General features: G+C 41.0%; 1 non-coding gene across 1 annotated transcript; it reads right to left on the reverse strand.

Moving 5' to 3' along the window:
* Window positions 1–12,455: 12,455 nt before the first annotated feature.
* Window positions 12,456–12,562, reverse strand: LOC132000393 (U6 spliceosomal RNA). The gene has a single exon (XR_009399268.1). It is a non-coding gene; the product is annotated as a U6 spliceosomal RNA (small nuclear RNA).
* Between the last annotated feature and the right edge of the window lie 325 nt (window positions 12,563–12,887).

Consider the following 12,887-nt stretch of genomic DNA (forward strand, 5'->3'; position numbering starts at 1 on the left):
CAGAGGTAACCACTATCTTAAATGTTCTATTACTACTAACTGCCTTATATTACTTTATTATTTTTATTTAAAAATTTTAAAAAACATTTTATATATTTATTTGACAGAGAGAGAGAGAGATCACAGCAGTGCGATCAGCAGGCTGAGGGAGAGAGAGAAGCAGGCTCCAAGCAAGGAGCCTGATGCAGGGCTTGATCCCAGGATTGTGGGAATCATGAACCACCCTGAAGGCAGATCCCCAATGACTGAGCCACCCAGGTGCCCCTCTTTACAACTTAAGGAAAATAAGATTTATTTATTATAAAGAAAATACATTTGTTATTACATTGTATGAATATATATCAATGTGCATTAACTTCCTCAACTATGGACATTTTACATTGTTTCCATTTTTTTCCCCATTTTTTATCTTATGAATAATGCTGCTATGACCATTCTGGTATATATCTCCTGGTACACATATACAAAAATTTCTGCAATTTTTTTGGCCAGAAATAAAGCTGCATGTTGAACTTGCTAGATAATGTCAAGCTTTTGTCCTAAGTGACCTCAGTCTTTTTACCCCCATAGGCAGTGCATAAAGTGCCCTACCTTTGAAAAAATTATATAGAAGTGAAATCGAGTGAAGTTAAGTAACTATGACTGAGAGGTGGGAGAGTAGGAACAAAGTTAAAATAATATCTTAAGTGTAAAAGAAGTTCTTGTGAGGCTGTGCTCTTCCATCTTAAATTTCCCACCTTTGCTTAGTGAGAGTGAAGGACTAACCATGTGAATAGAGGAATGGACTATCCATTTGTCTCCACTTTTGTTGTGGTGGTGTTTACCCTTACCTTCTAAATTTGCACAGTAAGACTTTTGTTGTAAGAATTAAGAAATAAAATGTTGAGAAGATTAAGGAAAAGACCTGAGAGCAAAGCAGTCACTCTGAAGCTGTCAAAATGCCCCACAATGACAGACTGAACATTAAGCTCAGTCATTAAGCATCTGCCTTCGGCTTAGGTCATGATGCCAGGGTCCTGGGATCAAGTCCCACATTGGGCTCCTTGCGAGGCAGGAAGCCTGCTTTTCCCTCTTCTGCTCTCCCTGCTTATGTTCCCTCTCTGGCTATGTCTCCTCTATCAAATAAAAAAAAAAAATCTTAAAAAAAAATAAAAGACTTCCATCTTTAGGCACAATTTACCTTTTGACACTGGTACCATCAGAGGTAATTGTCTATGTCTCAAATAGGTCCTTTGATGTGTTGTCCACAGGAGATGTGATTTCCTATCAGTTCCCAAGCTATAGGTGATCCCAGAGGACACTGAAATAAAGGCAAGTTCATCAATTACATGTAACTTTAGGATATCTTCTGCAGGCTGTACTTAAGTTGTATTATGAATTTATCAACACTTTATTTTTATTTTTTTTAAGATTTTATTTATTTATTAGAGAGAGAGAGAGCACAAGGAGGCAGAGGCAGAGAGAGAAGCAGGCTCCCCACTGAGCAAGGAGCCCGATGTGGGACTCGATCCCATGACCCAGGGATCATGACCTGAGCCAAAGGCAGCAGCTTAACCAACTGAGCCACCCAGGCACCCTCAACACTTTATTTTTTAAAAGATTTTATTTATTTATTTGAGAAAGAGAGAAAAAGAGCATGAGAGGGGAGAAGGTCAGAGGGAGAAGCAGACTCCCCACGGAGCAGGGAACCAAATATGGGACTCAATCCTGGGACTCTGGGCTCATGATTTGAGGCGAAGGCAGTCGCTTGACCAACTCAGCCACCCAGGTGTCCTATCAACACTTTCTTGATGGTACATGACTCACTAGTGTTCTTTTTGTGGTGGTGTTGACCACTCTTTACAAAAGAGTTAAGACTGGGGCACCTGGGTGGCTCAGTGGGTTAAGCCTCTGCCTTCGTCTCAGGTCATGATCTCAGGGTCCTGGGATCGAGCCCTGCATCGGGCTCTCTGCTCATCAGGGAGCCTGCTTCCCTTTCTCTCTGCCTGCCTCTCTGCCTACTTGTGATCTTTCTCTCTGGCAAATTAAAAAAAAAAAAAAAATCTTAAAAAAAAAAATAAAAAAGAGTTAAGACTAAGCGGTACCTGGCCTGCACAGTCAGTAGAGCATGTGGCCCTTGATCTCAGGGTCATGAGTTCAAGCCCCACATTGTGGGTAGAGATTACTTAAAATAAAATGAAAAAAAAATATTTTGGGCACCTGGCTGACTCAGTTCATAGAGCATCTGACTCCTGATCTCAGGGTTGCAAGTTCAAGCCCCACATTGGCTGTGGAGCCTGCTTTAAATAAAGGGGGGTGTAAGACTGAGCATTCAGTGATAATGACCTTACTTATTTAAAATGAAATCAATTTGGGGGTGCCTGCGTGGCTCGGTCGTTAAGCGTCTGTCTTCAGCTCAGGTCACGATCCCAGGGTCTTAGGATCGAGCCCCACATCACGCTCCCTGCTCAGCAGGAAGCCTGCTTTTCCCTTTCCCACTCCCTCTACTTGCGTCCCCTCTCTCACTGTGTTTTTCTCTGTCAAATAAATAAATAAAATCCTTTAAAAAATAAAATGAAATGAAATCAATTCTTCTGACTATAGAATTGATATTCATCCTCTTGGGGCATTTTTTAATGTCTACTCATCCTGGAAGCCAGTGACCATCCCCTTTCTCTAAGAAAGAATCCTCTGACCCCCGCCTCCCCAATTCATTTATGAGGACTGACCCTTCAGTAACCAGTTTATAGTTTGTGATTCAGGACCCACAGTCACTGCTCATTGGACCAGGGTAAACAACTGACCCAAGCTGGGCCAATCAGATTCTCTTTCTCAAATGGTTGGAAATGGGACTGAGAGAGTTCAATTAGACTCTTTGGATGGCCAGAATTATTATATAAGCTTGGAAGTTCTGGTATGGCCATGTTCTTCTCTATACCCTGAATAACTGGAGAGATAACTGGAGAAATCCTGCCTGTAAAGTCGCCTCACACTTTGGTCAACACTCTTTTTCTGGATTATAGTACCCAGTCTCTTAGCTCTAAAACTGTTGCTCCATGGTCAACTAATCTTCAACAAAGCAGGAAAGAATATCCAATAGAAAAAAGACAGTTTCTTCAACAAATAGTGTTGGGCAAACAGGACAGCAACATGCAGAAGAATGAAACTGGACTACTTTCTTACACCATAAAAATGAAGTCAAAATGGGGCGCCTGGGTGGCTCAGTGGGTTAAAGCCTCTGCCTTCGGCTCAGATCATGATCTCAGAGTCCTGGGATTGAGTCCTGCATCCGGCTCTCTGGTCAGCAGGGAGCCTGCTTCCTCCTCTCTCTCTGCCTGCCTCTCTGCCTGCCTCTCTGCCTGCCTCTCTGCCTGCTTCTCTGCCTGCTTCTCTGCCTACTTGTGATCTTTCTCTGTCAAATAAATAAATAAAATCTTAAAAAAAAAAAGTCAAAATGGATAAAAACCTAAATGTGAGACAGGAAACCATTAAAATCCTAGAAGAGAACACAGGCAGCAAACTTTTTGACATTAGCCATAGCAACCTTTTTTTTAAAGATTTATTTATTTATTTGAGAAAGAGAGAGAGACAGAGAGCACAAGCAGTAGGAGAGGCAGAGGGTGAGGGAGAAGCAGACTCTCTGCTGAGCCGGGAGCCCACATTCGGCTCCTTAATCCTTAATCCCAGGACCTGAAGATCATGACCCAAGCTGAAGGCAGACGCTTAACCATCTGAGCTACCCAGGCACCCCCGTAGCAACTTCTTATTAGTCCTTCCGGGGCTATGTTTGTTTTCCTAATGCTCTCCCTATTTTCCTCTCCTTCTTCCATCAACTGTCCCTGAAACATTCAGAGTAACCTTTGTAAGACAACCCAGGTCATAGCATTTCCTGCCTAAAATTCCCTAATGGCTTTCCTTTACATTTAAAATAAAACCTGGGGGCGCCTGGGTGGCTCAGTGGGTTAAAGCCTCTGCCTTCAGCTCGGGTCATGGTCTCAAGGTTCTGGGATCGAGCCCCGCATCAGGCTCTCTGCTCATTAAGGAGCCTGCTTCCCCCTCTCTCTGCCTGCCTCTCTGCCTACTTGTGCTCTTTCTCTCTCTGTCAAATAAATAAATAAAATCTTAAAAAAAACAATAAAATAAAATCTAGGGTGCCTGGGTGGATCAGTCAGTGAAGCATCTGACTCTTGATTTTGGCTCAGGTCATGATCTCAGTGTCGTGAGATCAAGTCCCATGTCAGTCTCCAAGGTGGGTATGAAGTCTGCTTAAGATTCTCTCTCCTGGGGCGCCTGGGTGGCTCAGTGGATTAAGCTGCTGCCTTCAGTTCAGGTCATGATCTCAGGGTCCTGGGATCAAGTCCCGAATTGGGCTCTCTGCTCACCGGGGAGCCTGCTTCCCTTCCTCTCTCTCTGCCTGCCTCTCTGTTTACTATGATCTCTCTCTGTCAAATAAAATCTTAAAAAAAAAAAAAAAAGATTCTCTCTCTCTCTCTCCTTCTGCCCCTCCCACACTGCTCATGTGTTCTCTCAGTAAAGAAATAAATAATCAAATCAAATCACATCCAAACTCCTTACCATGGCTGACAAAGCTCTCCATGATCTGACCTCCATCTTATTTCTCAGATCCACACCTTGAACATCTCTTCTTCTAGCAAACTATACTCATGTACACCAGCTTCCTATATGCTCCCCCAAGCATTAATTTCCTTGCCCTTTTACAAGAATGCTCTTTCTCTTGTTCTTTACATGGCTATTTCCATTGCATCCTTCAGTCTCTCAGCATCTTTTCATTTGCCAAGAGGACTTTGTTTGACCTTCATAACTAAAGTGAGCACTTCCTCAGTTACACTCTGTCATGTTGCCCTGTTTATTTCCCTTGTAACACTATATTTTTATTTGTATTTGTTTATTGTCTGTCTTCTCCCACTAAAATAGAACAACTTTGAAGGCAGAAAATTGGTTAATTTTGTTTACCTCTATTTACCAGTGTGCAAACAGTTCTTGGAACATAGAAGGCTCCTAATAGACATATGTTGAGTAAATAAATAGATGAATGAATCAACAAATCAAGAGAGAATGACACTGAGTGGCTGAGATGAGTCGAGAAGTCCTGAAGCTTCCTGTCCATGATTCTAGTCTTTTTCGAGGCCTGTCTCTGTTCCTGTTCTTAGGTTCTATAGGAAAGTACTATGTACTGTATAACAAATACCCCCTTTATGCAGAAGTTAGCTTGACTTGTCAACTGAAGAAGCTTATTTACAAGCTTACTTTGAACAAATAGAGAAATGTAATAGAGAAATTCTATCGCTGGAAAAGAATATTACCATTTGCTGATCTACTTTCCAGACATTTTAACTTCAGTTGGACCATTCATATTCCATTCTATAATGTTTCATTTTTAAAAAACATAATAAGCGGAGAACATCTTTCCAATGATATAATTTTAAATGGACCTATATGGATTTTTATAGCACACCTATTTTATTTTTTAAAAATATTTTTTTTTATTTTTATTTTTTTTTAATTTTTTATTTTTTATAAACATATATTTTTATCCCCAGGGGTACAGGTCTGTGAATCACCAGGTTTACACACTTCACAGCACTCACCAAATCACATACCCTCCCCAATGTCCATAATCCCACCCCCTTCTCCCAAACCCCCTCCCCCCCGCAACCCTCAGTTTGTTTTGTGAGATTAAGAGTCACTTATGGTTTGTCTCCCTCCCAATCCCATCTTGTTTCATTTATTCTTCTACCCACTTAAGCCTCCATGTTGCATCACCACTTCCTCATATTTTATTTATTCATTTGAGACAGAGAGATACAGAGAGTGAGCATGAGCAGGGGCAGAAGTAGAGGAAGAGGGACTTCCCCCTGAGCCAAGAGCCCAATGTGGGCCTCAATCTCAGGGCCTAGAGATCATGACTTGAGCTGAAGCCAGATGTTTAACCATCTGAGCCATGCAGGTACCCAGCATACCTATTTTAAAGAAACTAAATAGGGGTGCCTGGGTGGCTCAGTGGGTTAAAGCCTCTGCCTTCAGCTTGGGTCATGACCTCAGAGTCTTGGGATCGAGCCCTGAGTCAGGCTCTCTGCTCAGTGGTGAGCCTGCTTCCCTCTTTCTCTCTCTGCCTGCCTCTCTGCCTACTTGTGATCTGTCAAATAAATAAAAAGAAATTTTAAAAAATAAAATAAAAAAATAAAGAAACTAAATAATCACCTAAAAGTGGATATCTTTTCACATGTTAGACAGAAGTCCTGAGGCTAGGTGTGCCTGGGTGGCTCAGTTGTTAAGCGTCTGCCTTTGGCTCAGGTTGTGATCCTAGGGTCCAGGGATTGAGTCCCACACTGGGCTCCCCCCTTGCGAGGGAGACTGCTTCTCCCTCTCCCACTCCCTCTGCTTGTAATCCCTCTCTCTGTCAAATAAATATAATCTTTTAAAAAAAAAAAAGCTGTAAGGCTAGATAGAACAGAATGAAAGCAATCAAGGAAACCATTTTGTCTTAAAGTAAATCTCACATTTAAGGTAGCTTTTGCAAGTTTGCTAAATTATCCGATCTTCCCAGCCTCCTATCTTAGAGAAGTAACATGAAGGAAAAGGAGAGATGATTGCATTACAGGCCTTGTCCTCGGGACCTGAAGCCATTTGTAAAAACTGAACTATAGCAGAACAGATCCTGTAGTTCCTTACTGTCTGAGCCCACCATTCCAAAATACACCATCAAAGCTGTGTGGTACTGTGGAGCAACTGAAAAGTACTAAAACAGAAGTAAAAAAAAAAACCTCCACTAAAGACAGGAAGGTTTAGAATACCAGAAAAGAAAACCCAGGAGAGACAGTAGTGGAGGCATGATTAAAGGAACATCCAAATCCAACAAAGTGGCCAGATTTAATCTCTCTGGGAAAAGGACTGGAGAGTAGATGTAAGTAAGGAGGGCTTATCAATTGTTTTGAACTCAATGGAATGAAAGACTAAAAGAATTCCCTTGAAGTGATATTCAGAATTGTGGTGCACTGGGGCAAAGGTAGCGTGAGGGAGAACAAAAAATAACCCTTTAATAGTGATAGGTGCAGGGTGCCTGGGTAGCTCAGTGGGTTAAGCCTCTGCCTTCAGCTGAGGTCATGATCTCAGGGTCCTGGGATTGAGCCCTGCATCGGGCTCTCTGCTCAGTGGGGAACCTGCTTCCTCTCTCTCTCTCTCTCTCTCTGCCTGCCTCTCTGCCTACTTGTGATCTCTGTCTGTCAAATAAATAAATAAAATCTTTAAAAAAATAGTGATAGGTGCATAAAGTCAGCTTGATGACACCAGCAATTAAAATTATACAGCGAGCTCCTCTACCTCTGATTAAATTTGGGGAGAATGAACTGTAAATCATGGCTATAATCAAGAGTCTAAGAATAAGAAAGACACGGATTCACATTTTTCTCATGTGTGACCATGGACAAGTTACTTAACCACTTTCCTTAGCTTCTTTATCTATAAAATAGGGATGAAATGCTAACTTCATATGGTTATGATGAGTATCAATTAAGATAATGCCTATAAAAAGCTAAGCATGGGGATGCCTGGGTGGCTCAGTTGTTAGGTGTCTGCCTTTGGCTCAGGTCATGATCCCAGGGTCCTGGGATTGAGCCCCGCATCAGGATCCCTGCTCGGTAGGAAGCATGCTTCTTCCTCTCCCACTACCCCTGCTTGTGTTCCCCCTCTCTCACTGTATCTCTCTCTATCAAATAAATAAATAAAATCTTAAAAAAAAAAAAAAAAAAAGCTAAGCACGATGGTGGGGATTTAGTACAGGCTCCAAATTAGGCAAATGTTATATTTATCGTGTCCACTGAACTAGTGTCTGGCCAACTGATAAGTCTACATTATATTTTTATGTATAAGGTACTGAGTTATATTATATTATATATGATTTTTCTTGTGTGTTGGTGAATATGAGTCAGTTCTCTATAGTGTTTATACATCATGTGCCTCCTCACTAGTCCATAAACTCTTTTGAGGACATCTTTGTACACAGAGTGCTTAACACAGTGCCTGGTACCTGCAGATGTATAATAATTTTTCAGCAGATGCATTACTATGACATCAGATTGTAGAAGAAATTGTTTTTCTTTCTGGAATTTCTTTTAATACTTTTATAGTTTTATATTAACTCCCCTCTATATCTAAGAACACAGTGAAGTGAGAGCCATAGTGGTGTCACTGACTAGAGCAGCAGAGAGGAGGAATAAGAAAATTTCAAAAATCAAGTGGAAAATCTGCTCAAAGGAATGCCAGTAGCATTTCAGTAGTGCACAGGAAATGATGCTGCAAAAATATTCCCCTCTTTTAAAAATTAATGGATTAAGTACACCTGTGTGGCAAAATATAGAAATAGGGTTTTAACTATTTCCCACTGAATATGGACTAGAATTCAAGTCTTCCCACTGTATAAGGACTTACCTTTAGCAGGCCCCCAAAAGAGTCAAGTCCCTGAAAGGGGGGCTGCAGTGAGGCTACTGAGTTAAAGGTCTGGGAGCAGGAAGGGACAAATTATGAAGAGACCTTTAAAGAATATTTTTACAGTGACCAAGAGAACCCAGGAGGAGCCAGTCTTATGTAAGAGGATAGAAGCAAATGAGATGTAAGTATTGAGAAAGAAACTTGGAGCAGAGATAAAGGAAGACTTTGGAAAAAAGTGCAGGCTCTGTAATTGCAGCATCAGTTGTATGAATGCTCAGAAAAGATGACAGAATTCCTGGAATTTGGATCTTACTAAATTTGACAAGTATTACTGTGTACTCATTTTGTGTAGTTGCTACAGGAAGAAAAATAGAACCCTTGCTCTTAGGCGGTGAATAATTAAGAGGGGAAATGAGAAGAGCACATCCTTTACCATAAGGTAAATATACTAAGAGTCAATCAGAGAAGAACAAAGCAAAATAAGAGTGTCAAGGAAGACTCACATTCACTTGAAGGACCATAAAGCTTAATGGAGGGGGCACTGCTGGAGTCTGGCAGGGATTGTGGCAGGTGGAGATAGAGTGTTCCACAGGGAAGGCTGTTTAAATGGAGTCAGGGGTGTGCAAGGAGCAGGGTGGTCTCAGACAGTAGCAGGTAGGCATGCTGATAAGAGAAAGCAAGCTGTGGGAATTTAAGTGAAAGGAGACATATTTTGCAAGACCTTGCATATATGTCAGAGGAGTTTTATTCATTCTTCAGATAATTGACAGTGATTACAAATTTTGAGCACAAAAGCAATAGAGTCAGAGCTGCAGGAGAGCTTTACAAAGATTGATCTGGCATTAGTCAGTTAGAGAGACTGGCAGAAAGGAGGAATGTAAGGATATTACTATGGTTCAGGCAAGTGGCCTTGAACTAGGAAGGATGGTGACGGGAGATGGAGAAGTGGGATGGATCACAGACACTGAGGAAGGAGCATGAAAAGACTTGCGAACTAGTGAAATATGGAATGGAGTCAAGAGGGTGACAGGATTAAAGAAGACCTAGTGATGTGGTACCTGTATGCCAGGGAGGCAGGCAATACAATACAAAATAAATAAACTTATTTCACTCTCCCCAAAAACAACCAGGGGAAAGAAAGAAGGGACTATGTGTGTTACATATAAACTTACAGTTCTTGCTTCCTCCAGAGATCTCACTCTAATTCTTTTCTGACTGTTCTGGTGTCCTCTGGTCCTCTAGAATCCTCTTGTCTTCCTGACTCATTAAGAGAGGAATTAATACAGTTCTGTTTAGCTCTTAAGATATTAACTCTTTGTAGATCAGAGCTTGAAGGCTATGCTTTTTCTCTATGTGTATTATAGCTGAAGAAAGTGCAGCTACAAGATTCCTTAACCTGTTTCTCAACTAAAACCAAAGCTGAAAACATTTATTTGATTTGAGATTAATACAATTTGTTGGTATTGGGAAAATGATCTTTTTTTTTTTTAAAGATTTATTTATTTATTTATTTGACAGAGATCACAAGTAGGCAGAGAGGCAGGCAGAGAGAGAGGAGGAAGCAGGCTCCCCGCAGAGCAGAGAGCCTGATGCAGGACTCCATCCCAGGACCCTGGGACCACGACCTGAGCCAAAGGCAGAGGCGTTAACCCACTGAGCCACCCAGGCGCCCCGGGAAAATGATCTTTAAATCTCTTCCTAAAGGGCAACAACAGTGGAAGCCCTGAGATCTTTCTGAAGAAAACAAACCCCACTTCATTGGTGGAATCAAAGTGCCTGCTCAAGCCACATGTGCCAGAAAGTAAAGGAATGTCTATCTCCCAATGCACAGTGACCATAGTTTCCAAACCAAACATTGGACTGTAATTATGCAACACAACTTTATATTTGAAAATTAGATGTTCTTAAAAATTCTGCATGGGTGGTTACTGCATTCATACCATATATTAAGTGACAGAAGGTCTCAAATATCATATACAGTCAGTGTGTGCACTGGGAAACTCATTCTGGTCAGTGCCATCAAGTGCAGAGATGCCCAAGAGGGTGAACACATGTGTAACGGGCCTCTGGTGACTTCCCCTCTATCCTATGAAATAATTAAAATAAAATAAAAATGAGGGAGACAAATAGGAAGTATAGAAATTACCTAGAACACATAAATTTCCCAGTGAAAATAAGAAAATCAATATAGTATTTTCCCAGGTTTAAGTGACAAAGGGCTTTTCTGTGTCTAAAATTGCTTCTTGCTCAAGTTATTTCACAAGAAATCTTAGGTCTTCTCACCTTTTCTGGATGATCTAACCAGAGATAGTGCTAGGCAAAATTTTGAAGTGTTTGAAATATGTTCGGAGATCTTGTCTATCTTTTCTGTATCTCTGATTTTTGTTAATTTTTTTTAAAGATTTTATCCATTTATTTGACAGACAGAGAGCACAAGTAGGCAGAGAGGCAGGCAGAGAGAGAAGTGGAAGCAGGTTCCCCGCTGAACAGAGAGCCTGATGCTGGGCTCAATCTCAGGACTCTGGGATCATGACCCGAGCCGAAGGCAGAGGCTTTAACCCACTGAGCCACCCAGGTGCCCCTGATTTTTGTTAATTTTTTAAACATTTAGTCCTGCCCCTTTCAGGCAACCAGTTACCTGCCGCTTCTCTCCTTGATATCCTCATTACATCTTAGAGTAAATTTAAACCATTTGATATTTTTTTCACTAGGCTTAAATGTACTTCATTTTTTATTTTTAAAAAAGATTTTATTTATTTAAGAAAGGTTGGGAGTAGGGGCGCCTGGGTGGCTCAGTGGGTTAAAGCTTCTGCCTTTGGCTCAGGTCATGATCCCAGGGTCCTGGGATGGAGCCCAGCATCAGGCTCTCTGCTCAGCAGGGAGCCTGCTTCCTCCTCTTTCTCTGCCAGCCTCTCTGCCTACTTGTGATCTCTGTCTGTCAAATAAATAAATAAAATCTTAAAAAAAAAAAAAGACACTTATTTAAAGAAAAGAAGGAAAGAAAGAAAGAAAGAAAGGAAGAAAGGTGGGGATGAGGGGCAGAGGGACCAGCAGACTCCTCCCTGAGCAGGAAGCCTAAAGCAGTCCTGATGGTCCAGGACCCTGAGGTCATGACCTGAACCAAAGGCAGCCACTTAACTGACTCAGCCACCCAGGCACCCTGGCTTAATGAACTTCTAAATGTGGAATGTAAGGCCTTGTTCCATGTTAAAGGAATCTCAGTCACCACAAAGGTGTTGGGAGTTATAATAACATTTTTCTGATTAGAAAAGTAATACATGTTGATGGCAGACTTGAACAGAAAAATAAAAAGAAAAAAATGAGATGGACTAATAATCATTTAACATAGAGATAGCTACTGGAATCATTTTGGTTTGCATAAAAGTATACATAATATTTAAAATAAATAAAAAATAATATTAAAATTAAAGACAGGATCATTTATTTATCTTGTTTAATATTAAAAAATTCAAATTATAATAAAATACACGTAACATAAAATTTAGTATCTTTTTTTTTAAAGATTTTATTTATTTATTTGACAGAGAGAGATCACAAGTAGGCAGAGCAACAGGCAGAGAGAGAGAGGGAGAAGCAGACTCCCTGCTGAGCAGAGAGCCTGATGTGGGGCTCAATCCCAGGACCCTGGGATCATGGCCTGAGCCAAAGGCAGAGACTTAACCCACTGAGCCACCCAGCTGCCCCCAAATTTACTATCTTAACCATTTTTAAGTGTACAGTTCAGTAGTATTAAGTATTATTTAAAAACAATACTTAACTGGGTATATTTTAAAGATCTTACTGGCTTTTTTTCAACAAGTCACAAATCAGGCCACATCCAATCTTTTTTTTTTTTTTAATTTATTTATTTTCAGAAAAACAGTATTCATTATTTTTTCACCACACCCAGTGCTCCATGCAATCCGTGCCCTCTATAATACCCTCCACCTGGTACCCCAACCTCCCACCCCACCACCACTTCAAACCCCTCACATTGCTTTTCAGAGTCCATAGTCTCTCATGATTCAAAAAATATGGAACGCTTCACGAATTTGCATGTCATCCTTGCGCAGGGGCCATGCTAATCTTCTCTGTATCGTTCCAATTTTAGTATATGTGCTGCCGAAGCGAGCACTTTTTTTTTTTTTTTAAGTAGCTTCCACACATAGCATGGAGTCCAATGTAGGGCTTGAATTCCTGACCCTGAGATCAAAACTTGAGGCGAGATCAAGAGTCAGACATATAACTGACTGAGCTGCCCAAACACCCCAGGCTGCAACCCACCTAAAAGACAGAAGGGAGCTTCAAGAAGCTGTGTGAAAGACTTATAAGCTGGAGAAAGAGGAACAAGGAAGTTATACTAGACAAAAAAAAGCTGGTTGATTATTGTAAGGTCATTTTCCTACTGGGGATATTAGGGGTCTACCAGGCAGATCAACAAGGTAGTGCTAATTAGGAGA

Source organism: Mustela nigripes, chromosome 13 (genome assembly GCF_022355385.1).
Source record: "Mustela nigripes isolate SB6536 chromosome 13, MUSNIG.SB6536, whole genome shotgun sequence".
NCBI lineage: Eukaryota > Metazoa > Chordata > Mammalia > Carnivora > Mustelidae > Mustela > Mustela nigripes.